This window comes from Pinus tabuliformis, chromosome J, assembly GCF_031772625.1.
Source record: "Pinus tabuliformis cultivar Carrire ecotype Pingquan chromosome J, CPIR1, whole genome shotgun sequence".
Lineage (NCBI taxonomy): Eukaryota > Viridiplantae > Streptophyta > Pinopsida > Pinales > Pinaceae > Pinus > Pinus tabuliformis.
The window spans coordinates 348,995,704-349,008,847 of record NC_142295.1 but is presented as its reverse complement, the minus strand read 5'-3'; the positions used below and the strand labels follow the sequence as shown (position 1 = coordinate 349,008,847).

Sequence of the window (13,144 nt, the reverse complement as noted above, 5' to 3'; positions counted from 1 at the left end):
GGGGAAATTTGATAAATGACTGGGTTTTCTGGGCAGCGTGGGATTGAGAATAGCATGAGCAGGGAGATTAAATCTGAGACACAGATTATCTCAGGAGGCAAGACAGGCAATAAATTTAGCATTCAATTTTGAAATTATATGGAATGAAAAGAATGTTGAGAGGTTGACAAGGGGAATAGATGAATCCTTATCAAACATAATAAAACACAAAACATGAATACCTTCCCAAGGCAGAGCAGCAAACTGGATTCTTCCTTTCTCACTTAAAAGTATTCATTTAGAAATGATTATGAAATGAAATGGAAACATAACAAGCTACATATGAAACAAAGGAAAAGACAAATGCTAAATTCACACCACAAGAATCTCAGGAGTCAGAGTTGTATCTTTTCATTAAATACCTGTCAAAAACTGTACAGTGAAGTTTTCCTTCACAACTCTCCCACTGTTTGCCAGAACTCAGAACCCTTTACACATAATTTTCATACAATAAATAGACTCAGGAATGAGAAAACAGATTGATTGGGAGTAGGGAGCTGGAAAACCAATCGAAGAAGATAGGAAAAGAGTTGTCCATCTGTGCTAGGGACAGAGCAGCGTTACATTATTCCTTTGAAAATCTCTGATGACCAATGGAGCGGTGGAATCTGGAGATGTATATCCTTTTGATTTGTAACTGCAGTTAAAAATAGACCGTCAGTTCCTGTTTCTCTGCTATGACAAGTGTTTTTGTTTTAAATGTAAGCATTTCAATCTGTGACTGTTCGCTTTTCAATTACCTAGGCCTTTTGAATAAAACTAATTTTTTAATAAAAATAGCCTTTAAACTAAAATTCTGCCTTGAATAAAGGGAACCGCCATTTCCAGCAGCAATATAGCCTGCTATGCCAGATGTAAGAGCATATATAACAACGAGAGGGATGCTTGCATGTCTACTTGCTGAATGAAAGTAACATCTGGCACAGTCCTTGGACAATCCACTGTGATCTGCTATTTCTCAGCTTCAGTGCGCTCGGCATTTGTCATTTGAATGAAAACCAACCTTTCAATAAATGCGCCTTTGAATGAAGACTTTGCCAAAAATCCATCGGTGACATGAATTTGATTGCCATAAGAATGCCGACATTCCACCTGTAATAGACATGAGAATCAACTGGGTGTAACTCCCCACTGCTTGCTGCAATAAATGTAACAGCTGAACTCCTAACCCATTGGCTTGGATGACAAAGTAGAGGAGCAGCCCGCTGAACCGCATCAAGAAACAATCCTTTCCTAAGTGATTTTTCTTTTGAAAGAAATGCCAAACATTTCAATGCATTGACAATGATTTCTTCTACATGTTCGTTGAGAGCCTGCTCAATATAAGGTCGCAGATACTCCTCCACCATTTCCCACAATCATAGCACTCCATTGCCTATAAATTATGTTACCGTCCTCGTCCCAATCATTTGAATCTACCTCTGAGGGTGGCGTTATCTTTAACTGTGATGCTCTACGCAAATTACCAATCAATGCCATGACCTGCGAGTTAAAAGGAGCATAACCCAATATTTTGTTTTCAACTTGCATAGGCAAATTGTCAAAATGTTTGCCAATATAAACAATTTCAAATGTTATTTGGATGCCATTTAACGTCTCCTCAATTAGAGGCCAAGGGTGGTCAGAATTGAAAATTTCACGGTTATCGAACATAATAAGTATGGAAATGTTTGGAGGACAATTAGATATATGGAACGGGTTCCCTTTTCCAGGAGTGAGAAGGCCGTCTAAATCCGCTAAAAATTTCTTTTTCATATTGGTCGCCTCCTCTTCTAACAAAGCCTGCCCTGTATGAACTGTAAAAGGCCATAATTGATCGCTTTCTCTTTGAATTTCTACCCATATCTTCAGCAACAATGGGCTTCTTTGAATATACAAATGTTGTAATTTGTTTATCTTTATCAGGTGGCCCATACATTTCCCTTCCAACATGGGGCAATCATGTAGATGCAATGTTTCCAAAGAGGGGAGGCAATAGAAATTTTCAAGGAGGTTTTCCAAGCACTTACAGCCACACAAATATAGTTGTTGCAATGTGACGAGGCGATCAAAATCTTCAGGGAGCTTCTTTAAATAGCGAAATTTATCCAGTTACAAAATTCGCAACGATGAGAGGCAAGGGAAGTCATTACATATTTCTCCAAGCTTTTCGCAATTTTCCAAGTTCAAGTCCTCCAAAAACAGTAGAAGACGAAAACCTTCGGGGAGCTTCTCCAAACTCCTACATCCTTCTAAGTTCAACACTCTTCTTCAACATTAACTTCATTCTCTCCGATGCCACTAGTCACAAGAGAGACAAGATCCAACCGATTGTTTGCACCAATAGTTGTACCTCTTAATATTAGACGGATTCTTAGGACAGTAGGTCGTAAACCTGGGTACAAAATGGTTGCCTCAACATGATCCTTTATCATTGTGTAGCGACAGCCAAAGATAGACTCAGCTTTTGATGCCCGTCCATGCATAGCTTTTGCAACATCCTTCACCTTCTGAGATGAGTTCTTGTACAAGAATTTACCACTGGGGAAAAAACGCACATAGCGATAGTAGCATACCTTAAGATCTACTATAACTCTTCAGTTAAAAGATTTTCTGCCATGGAACTTGAACATCTGATGATTTCATTTTTTCATTTGTGATACTGATTACATCTGTCTTTTCTGGCAGCTGTAATTCCAATGATCTTCCAATCAATAACAAATGCACTGGATTGGTGGTTTTCCATTCTGTAATTCAGGCACAAATATAGGTGTTTTGACTAACATACAATCCATCAAAACAAAGCCTATGACGATGAAGCCACATTTTACACCAAGAGCCTCCAAAATTAGTTTTTAGAATCTTATAATTTCTTCTAGTCCAGAAAGCTACCAGGTATTAATGCATGCATTGCGCCAAAGACAAGGGTTCTGAAGGGCATAGCGCCATTTTCGACATACACATGCTGCCCTTCCTAAAGTGTAAGGTGTCATACGTGCAAAAACCTCAAAAAGCAGCTCATCGGGTAAAATTCGGTTTATTAGAGCTGGGTCAGAAGCAGGCTTATTGCTCAAGCTTCCAAAAGTAGGAACTGGTCGAACTCTTGTTCCATGCAAACTTAACCATGGTCGATGTGTATCCAAGTACTATAGAGGTTTAGGTGGACCAGCATGACCTATTTCCACAGGTATTAAAAGGGCCATTTCTACAACCAAAGAGAGAAATGTGTGTCATTCAAGGCTGCCTCCTCTTGTGTCGTTTAATTTTAGCCACTCCCAGATTCCAGCGTGGGCAACATATTTGGGGATTGGTACATCCCCTATTGAAAGAGAGTTCTTTACATTGCCAGCAATTCCAAAATGCACAACTCCAACTATATTAAACAGATCAGACATCATCTGAGTCATTACACCTGCATTCCACATTCCTCCACTGCATCTTACATAGATCACCTTTTTGCCATAGATTGTTCCAGTGCGAAATATGTGACCAAAAAAGTTGAGCAATGGGTATTTGGGATGATTCTTCAGAACTTTATGGCCATGAAGGAAACTTCTTCTAGCGGATACACAGTGACCAAACCAATTTATGGTCCTTCTTTATTGATCTCACCAGCTATTTTGAGGGCCTTCTTGTTCCAAGGAAGAGTTGTAGCTGTCTCATATGTTAACGCCGCCACCATTTCCATAATTGTAACATGAAGAGTCACTGCCTTGAATTCCATACTGTCCATAGTGGATTTTGAAACTGAGTTGACATTTTTTACATTATAAATCCTCCTCTTATTTCCAAACGAACCCAACAAGCAATTTGAAGATTCACATCAAAACATAGGAGGCGAAATTTGAGTGCAAAGTGGTAAAAAAAAATTGTTTCAGGCCTGTGCGTCGCGCACCAGCCCAACGCGCCGTGCCTGGTGAGTGCACCGCGCCAGTGTTAATTTCACACTGCGGAGGAGCATCCCATGCGTCGCCCGGCCCATGTGCACCGCGCCTTCTTCCTATGCACCGTGTAGACTCATAAACACAGTCTTGGTCTGAAAAATCACCAGTTTTTCCCTCTCTCCATGAAACTTCGACATGAAACCAAAAGCAACGCCTAGAAGCTTGGAGCATTCATTCTGTCAAAACGGATGAATGGAATTCATGGAGCCCTTATAATTTTCTACACAGCAATGTCTTCTCATGATTGTGCAAATTTCATTTCACAATCATGAAATATATATTTAAAATGGTCTTAATCCAAGGTGCACTACTCTAATGTGCTGACTGAGATTTGATTTTTCAGTAAAATTTTGCAAACAGTTGTTCGAGTGGCACTTTTTTCTCTCACCACAGGTTGGTTTACATGAATGCGCATGTACCTTTCGATCTGTTTCCTCAATGGTTGACTTCCACAAACTTTCACAACAAACATGGCCGTAATTCTGTTGCATATGTTCTCTCAAAACCTTTACATTTGTAAAGTGCTTCAAACAGCCAAGCTCAGCAAACAAAATTGTCTTGATTTCTTTGGAGTGAATGATGAGTCCTGTTTATTTTTTGTGGGGTTGCTGAACTGCTGAAGATAATAAGGTGACCAAGGCCTGTATTTGAAATTCTTCATGACGGAAAACTTTAAAAATACACTTATACTAACCATTGATTTGACGATTCCCTCTTCAAAACAGAGTTTTGAAGAGGAATCAACCTTGAGTATTATTGATGATGGCAATCTTGAAATGAAAACTTATTTGATCCTCCCTCTGGCCTGCTGGCATTATTTCACACTTCTGGAGACAAACCCTGGACTCAAGGATTAAAATGAATCTTTTTGACCAAAATGGCATTTGATGACTGCAAATGACGAGAAATGAACCTTGGTGAATTAGACTCTAACAGAGGACTGACAAGACTGAGTCTAACATTGGCTCCAATTGGGATGGTAGTTGTCGCTCCGTGGAGGTGCCAAGAACTGCAAATATTTGGGAGAGAAGACAGTGCCTTTTTCCATTGGGCTATGGAGTCCATTATTCCGAAAAACCAACATGACATCAATTTATTGACTGAAACTTGACTCAAACTAACTCAATGCGAACTGATATGACTGAAAAACTTAACTCTAGCAAACTAACTCAAAATACCAAAGACCTGGACTTAAAACTTAAAGCTTGGTGGCAGTACATGGCCACCTGTGTTTCTTACAAGACAATATACCCTCAAACTATATCAAAATGCCAATGCAACCAATCAAGAATATGGCTTCTTGACTGATTCTTCCTATCAGATCTCCAGGTCAACCGTAGATACTTGTAATTGGGCATCCAAAAAGCTAATTGACCCTGATCTCCTTCATCACTGAACACTCCAATAATCACCGTCACTGCTGGCTGCAACAAACTTTCCAGAGGATCTTGAAAAACATGAAGATTTTCCATTGCCACCTCCTGCTGAAAGAACAAGGTGTCCTTTTCACCTGCTTCTGATCTTTCTTCAAAATGTACTTCAGTAAAAATTTGCTCCTGGTCCCCAAAAAATTCTGAACAAATAGATGAGCAGATCTCTTCTTGGAAATACATTTCAGCACATGAAACATATGAAGAAGAATCTGAATGGAAATCTTGAATGCTTTGATCTTTTGCGGTGTAAATGTATTGTAGGTTATCTTCATATGATATGATTGCTAGGTTTTCATGTTCCTGAACAAAGATATCCTCTTGTTGTTCATGAATTGGCTGGATTACCTTGGTAGGAAGGTTGTGTTTTGATGAGATGAGGGCAGTTAAGCCTGTAACTTTGTTTTCTTCATTTGGAGCAGCCTCAACAATGCAATTCTCTTCTATGAGATCTGGAGCAACATGTCTTTCCTGATCACAATCCGTCTCTGGATCTGGTTTATCATCATCATTTTCGGAGATTGGAGCATCATTTTCCTGCGTATCCTCAATTATTTCAACCATATTTGAAATAGTACTTCTTTTTTCATCATTTTCAGTCATATGGAAATCTTTAACTTGCTGATTTTGATCCTGCTGCAAATTTTCCTCTAAGAGTTCTGTAGGCTACTGGAACAAATTTTCATACAGTTCTTCCGTGATTTCTTCGTCCGTAAAATTATCATCCTCATAGTATTTTTCAAGGTTCTCAATAAAACCATAAGCATGCTTGCAACAATCCTGAACTAAATTCAATGATGGATAAGATTCTTTATACTTCTCAAAGAATATTGAATGAAAATCCTTTAGACAATAAATGGAAGCAGGTGGCAAGCTTTCATACCAAGATCGAGCTTCATCTTCCAAGGTAGCCATAAACATTTTCATCAAACAGTCTTCAAGAAAATTGATCTGTAATCTACGCACATGAATGTGAAATTTCACCAGATGAAGAGCAGCGTCATTACCTTCCACATTTCTGAACACAGCCAAATTCTTTGACCAATCTACCTTGGGAATTTTATTTGGAAAACCTGGGATGTGATCTCGGCTCATGGGAGCGTATCTTCTTGCAATCCGATCCATTTTGAAAATCTTACCGCTATTGATCTCTCTGCAGTGGAGTCACCATGAAGCACCGGTTGTTGGATTCTTCAGTGAAAGGAGTCGCCAGGTGAATGATTTCAACCTTTCCAGTGTCTGATCGTCGTCCACCATCAACAATCAGATCGGAACTTGAGACATGAACTTGGGCAAGACAATCTACAAGTAAACTTCGTCCCCAATATGGTCGCCACTATGTTAGCGCTCGAATCTGCCTCAGGCTGAAAAGGCAAAATTCGAGGCAACATCAAACCAAGCTCAGCCTCGTAGCTAGCCCTACGAGGACCGGAGAGGGCTCTCTCCAGTCAATCTCGATAAAATGAGCAATCGGGTGCGAGATGACTAAAAATGAGAACTGAATTTAGGCTAGTAAATGGATAGGAAAGGGGGTAATTTGATAAATGATTGGGTTTTCTAGGCAGCGTGGGATTGAGAATAGCATGAGCATGGAGATTAAATATGAGACACAGATTATCTCAGGAGGCAATACAGGCAATAAATTTAGGATTCAATTTTGAAATTATATGGAATGAAATGAATGCTGAGAGGTTGACAAGGGCAATAGATGAATCCTTATCAAACAGAAGAAAACACAAAACATGAATACCTTCCCAAGGCAGAGCAAAAAACTAGATTTTGCATTTCTCACTTAAAAGTATTCATTTAGAAATGATTATGAAATGAAATGGAAACATAACAAGCTACATATGAAACAAACGAAAAGACAAATGCTAAATTCACACCACAAGAATCTCAGGAGTCATAACTGTATCTTTTCATTAAGTGCCTGTCAAAAACTGTACAGTGAAGTTTTCCCTCACAACTCTCCCACTGTTTGCCAGAACTCAAAACCCTTTACACATAATTTTCATACAATAAATAGACTCAGGAATGATAAAACAGATTGATTGGGAGTAGGGAGCTAGAAAACCAATCGAAGAAGATAGGAAAAGAGTTGTCCATCTGTGCTAGGGACAGAGCAGCGTTACATTATTCCCTTGAAAATCTTTGATGACCAATGGAGTGGTGGCATCTGTAGATGTAAATCCTTTTGATTTGTAACTGCAGTTAAAAATAGACCGTCGGTTCCTGTTTCTCTGCTATGACAAGTGTTTTTGTTTTAAATGTAGGCGTTTCAATCTGTGACTATTCGCTTTTCATTTATCTAGGCCTTTTGAATAAAACTAGTTTTTTAATAAAAATATCCTTTAAACTAAATTCCACCTTGAATAAAGGGAACCGCCATTTCCAGCAGCAATATAGCTTGCTATGCCAGATGTAAGAGCATATATAACAACGAGAGGGATGCTTGCATGTCTACCTGCTGAATGATAGTAACATCTGGCACAGTCCTTGGACAATCCACTGTGATCTGCTATTTCTCAGCTTCAATGCGCTTGGCATTTGTCATTTGAATGAAAACCAGCCTTTCAATAAACGCGCCTTTGAATGAAGACTTTGCCAAAAATCCATCGGTGACATGAATTTGATTGCCATAAGAATGTCGACATTCCACCTGTAATAGACATGAGAATCAACTAGGTGTAACTCCCCACTACTTGCTGCAATAAATGTAACAGCTGAAATCCTAACCCATTGGCTTGGATGACAAAGTAGAGGAGCAGCCCGCTAAACCGCATCAAGAAACAATACTTTCCTGAGTGATTTTTCTTTTGAAAGAAATGCCAAACATTTCAATGCATTGATAATGATTTCTTCTACATGTTTGTTGAGAGCCTGCTCAATATAAGGTAGCAGATACTCCTCCACCGTTTCCCACAATCATAGCACTCCATTGGCTATAAATTATGTTACCGTCCTCGTCCCAATCATCTGAATCTCCCTCTGAGGGTGGCGCTATCTTTAACTATGATGCTCTACGCAAATTACCAATCAATGCCATGACCTACGAGTTAAAAGGAGCATAACCCAATATTTTGTTTTCAACTTGCATAGGCAAATTGTCAAAATGTTTGCCAATATAAACAATTTCAAATGTTATTTGGATGTCATTTAACATCTCCTCAATTAGAGGCCAAGGGTGGTCAGAATTGAAAATTGCACGGTTATCGAACATAATAAGTATGGAGATGTTTGGAGGACAATTAGATAGATGGAACGGGTTCCCTTTTCCAGAAGTGAGAAGGCCGTCTAAATCCGCTAAAAATTTCTTTTGCATATTGGTCGCCTCCTCTTCTAACAAAGCCTGCCCTGTATGAACTGTAAAAGGCCATAATTGATCGCTTTCTCTTTGAATTTCTGCCCATATCTTCAGCAACAATGGGCTTCTTTGAATATGCAAATGTTGTAATTTGTTTATCTTTATCAGGTGGTCCATACATTTCCCTTCCAACATGGGGAAATCATGTAGATGCAATGTTTCGAAATAGGGGAGGCAATAGAAATTTTCAGGGAGGTTTTCCAAGCACTTACAGCCACACAAATATAGTTGTTTCAATGCGACGAGGTGATCAAAATCTTCAGGGAGCTTATTTAAACGACGAAATTTATCCAGGTACAAAATTCGCAATGATGAGAGGCAAGGGAAGTCATTACATATTGCTCCAAGCTTTTCACAATCTGCTAAGTTCAAGTCCTCCAAAAACAGTAGAAGACAGAAACCTTCAGGGAGCTTCTCCAAACTCCTACATCCTTCTAAGTTCAACACTCTTCTTCAACATTAACTTCATTCTCTCTGATGCCACTAGTCACAAGAGAGACAAGATCCAACCGATTGTTTGCACCAATAGTTGTACCTCTTAATCTTAGACGGATTCTTAGGACAGTAGGTCGTAAACCTGGGTACAAAATGGCTGCCTCAACCTGATCCTTTATCATTGTGTAGCGACCGCCAAAGATAGACTCAGCTTTTGATGCCCGTCCATGCATAGCTTTTGCAACATCCTTCACCTTCTGAGATGAGTTCTTGTACAAGAATTTACCACTGGGGAAAAAAAACGCACATAGCGATAGTAGCATACCCTAAGATCTACTATAACTCTTCAGTTAAAAGATTTTCTGCCATGGAACTTGAACATCTGATGATTTCATTTTCTCATTTGTGATACTGATTACATCTGTCTTTTCTTGCAGCTGTAATTCCAATGATCTTCCAATCAATAATAAATGCACTGGATTGGTGGTTTTCCATTCTGCAATTCCGGCACGAATATAGGTGTTTCGACTAACATACAATCCATCAAAACGAAGCCTAGGACGATGAAGCCACATTTTAAACCAAGAACCTCCAAAATTAGTTTTCAGAATCTTATAATTTCTTGTAGTCCAAAAAGCTACCAGGTATTAATGCATGCATTGCGCCAAAGACAAGGGGTCCGAAGGGCATAGCGCCATTTTTGACATACACATGTTGCCCTTCCTAAAGTGTAAGGTGTCATACGTGCAAAAACCTCAAAAAGCAACTCATCGGGTAAAATCCGGTGTATTAGAGCTGGGTCAGAAGCAGGCTTATTGCTCAAGCTTCCAAAAGCATGAATTGGTCGAACTCTTGTTCCATACAAACTTAGCCATGGCTGATGTGTATCCAAGTACTGCAGAGGTTTAGGTGGACCAGCATGACCTGTTTCCACAGGTATTAAAAGGGCCATTTCGGCAACCAAAGAGAGAAATGTGTGTCATTCAAGGCCGCCTCCTCTTGTGTCGTTTAATTTTAGCCACTCCCAGATTCCAATGTGGGCAACATATTTGGCGACTGTTACATCCCCTATTGAAAGAAAATTGTTTACATTTCCAGCAATGCCAAAATGCACAACTCCAACTATATTAAACAGATCAGACATCATCTAAGTCGTTACACCTGCATTCCACATTCCTCCACTGCATATTACATAGATCACCTTTTTGCCATAGATTGTTCCAATGCGAAATCTGCGACCAGAAAAGTTGAGCAATGGGTATTTGGGATGACGCTTCAGAACTTTATGGCCATGAAGGCAACTTCTTCTGGTGGATACACAGTGACCAAACCAATATATGGTCCTTCTTTATTGATCTCACTGGATATTCTGAGCGCCTACTTGTTCCAAGGAAGAGCTGTAGTCGTCTCATACGTTAACGCCGCCACCATTACTATAACTGTAACATGAAGAGTCGTTGCCTTGAATTCCATACTGTCCATATTGGATTTTGAAACTGAGTTGACATTTTTGACATTATAAATCCTCCTCTTCTTTCCAAACGAACTCAACAAGAACAAGAAATTTAAAGATTCACATCAAAACATAGGAGGCGAAATTTGAGTGTGAAGTGGTAAAAAAAAATTGTTTTAGGCCTGTGCGCCGCGCACCAGCCCAACGCGCCGCGCCTGGTGAGTGCATCGCGCCAGTGTTAATTTCACACTGCGGAGGAGCGCCCCATGCGCCGTGCGGTCCATGTGCATCACGCCTTCTTCCTATGCACCGCGCAGACTCATAAACACAGTCTTGGTCTGAAAAATCACCAGTTTTGCCCTCTCTCCATGAAACTTCGACATGAAACCAAAAGCAACGCCTAGAATCTTGGAGCATTCATTCTGTCAAAACGGATGAATGGAATTCATGGAGCCCTTATAATTTTTCTACACAGCAATGTCTTCTCATGATTGTGCAAATTTCATTTCACAATCATGAAATATATATTTAAGATGGTCTTAATCCAAGGTGCACTGCTCTAATGTGCTGACTGAGATTTTATTTTTCAGTAAAATTTTGCAAACAGTTGTTCGAGTGGCACTTTTTTCTCTCACCACAGGTTGGTTTACATGAATGTGCATGTACCTTTCGATCTGTTTCCTCAATGGTTGACTTCCACAAACTTTCACAACAAACATGGTCGTAATTCTGTTGCATATGTTCTCTCAAAACCTTTACATTTGTAAAGTGCTTCAAATAGCCAAGCTCAGCAAACAACATTTTCTTGATTTCTTTGGAGTGAAATGAGTCTCGTTAATTTGTTGCGGGGTTGCTAAAGCTGCTGAAGATAATAAGGTGACCAAGGCCTGTATTTGAAATTCTTCATGACGGAAAACTTTAAAAATACACTTATGCTAACCATTGATTTGACGATTCCCTCTTCAAAACAGAGTTTTGAAGAGGAATCAACCTTGAGTATTATTGATGATGGCAATCTTGAAATGAAAACTTATTTGATCCTCCCTCTAGCCTGTTGGCATTATTTCACACTTCTGGAGACAAAACCCTGGACTCAAGAATTAAAATGACTATTTTTTACCAAAATGGCATTTGATGACTGCAAATGATGAGAAATGAACCTTGGTGAATTAGACTCTAATAGAAGACTGACAAGACTAAGTCTAAAACCTTCCACATTTATTGTCAATCCGGGGTTCCTTAATTGTTTCAAGGTTACTCGAGGAGCAAGTGTTGGTGTTCAGATATGAGTTATAGATTCAATCCCTTCCACATTTATTGTCAATCTAGGGTTCGTTAATTGTTTCAAGGTTATCGTGCAAAGTCTATGCAAACCATAAGTTCCCTACCCAATATTGAGCATTCACAAAATACAAGGCCCAACAATATTACGAATTGAGTAACAACAAGCAAATAATAGTAACAACAACCTAGAGTAACAACAACTCAGAATCTCAGCAGAATTATAAGACAGTAAAGAAAGAGCAGTAATTACAAAACATTAATAACATAACCAAAATGCATACCTATTCACATGATTAATCCAACAACACCTGATCAGGAGAGTGGGCCCAACTCTCCGATCAGGGTTGTGGCGAAGAGTTAAAGATCACATGGGATTACAAAAGACTGGAATTTGCATTAATCAAAAAGAAATTACAATCAAAGTTCTGTTGTTACACGTCCCCAGGAAAATTCCCTCATTCTTCTCTGCTAAGCCTTACTTATACAATTTATCATTACATGAATAGTAATTAACAAACTCAAAAATTGTGGCAATCATGCCTACCCACAAATATACAATGATTGTTTAGGTAGAAACAGAATGTAAAGATAGCAGTCAGAGTCAATTATCAACTCTGAGGTAGTTGAACAACTTCATTAGTCCCATCCTTGAATAGCGTTGCCAGCTCATTGATAGCATCATCCTGACTCGCATCCCACTGAGCATCATTCGTCGTGATTCTACAAGAGAATTCAGTCAACAAGCCATCTAAGCAACGTTCCCCTAGGACTACACTTCATTAATCAACATTTCAAGAAGACATGCCAATTTAATATACCTTCATTGTTTTGAGATATAAATCGACCTCATAAAATCTATGAAATGGATAAAAAGGGATAGGTAAAGGTGAGTGAAAATGGGTAATTTTATCAACCAACATCTCCCCCCAACTGGCTTGTTTACATGTCCTCATGCAAATCGTTTCCTACGCAAATCAGGGTTAGATCCATTATGACTGGCATGAAGCTGAGTAAGATCGTATTGTTTTTCCATATCAGTCCCAGGGAGCTTAAACCCATCTGAGTGAACGATATCCTTCCACCAGTCTTCATCCACAACATAAGTCGGTCCATACTGATCAGAAGGTAGCCAAATAATAGGAAATTGGAACCTTAACCCTAGCCAACGAACTCCACAGTGTTGTATACAAGCAATGTAGTGTGGAATTCTCCCCAA

General features: G+C 39.3%; 2 pseudogenes across 1 annotated transcript; both read right to left on the bottom strand.

Annotated features, from left to right (window-relative positions):
- Positions 1-2,276: 2,276 nt before the first annotated feature.
- LOC149227198 (F-box protein 7-like) lies at positions 2,277-3,751 on the bottom strand (annotated as a pseudogene).
- Positions 3,752-9,196: 5,445 nt separating this feature from the next.
- On the bottom strand, positions 9,197-10,143 carry LOC149227197 (F-box protein 7 pseudogene; annotated as a pseudogene). The gene is made up of 2 exons (XR_016248313.1): positions 9,660-10,143; positions 9,197-9,517 (listed from the first exon to the last, which is right to left on the bottom strand). The product of XR_016248313.1 is annotated as an F-box protein 7 pseudogene (transcript).
- Between the last annotated feature and the right edge of the window lie 3,001 nt (positions 10,144-13,144).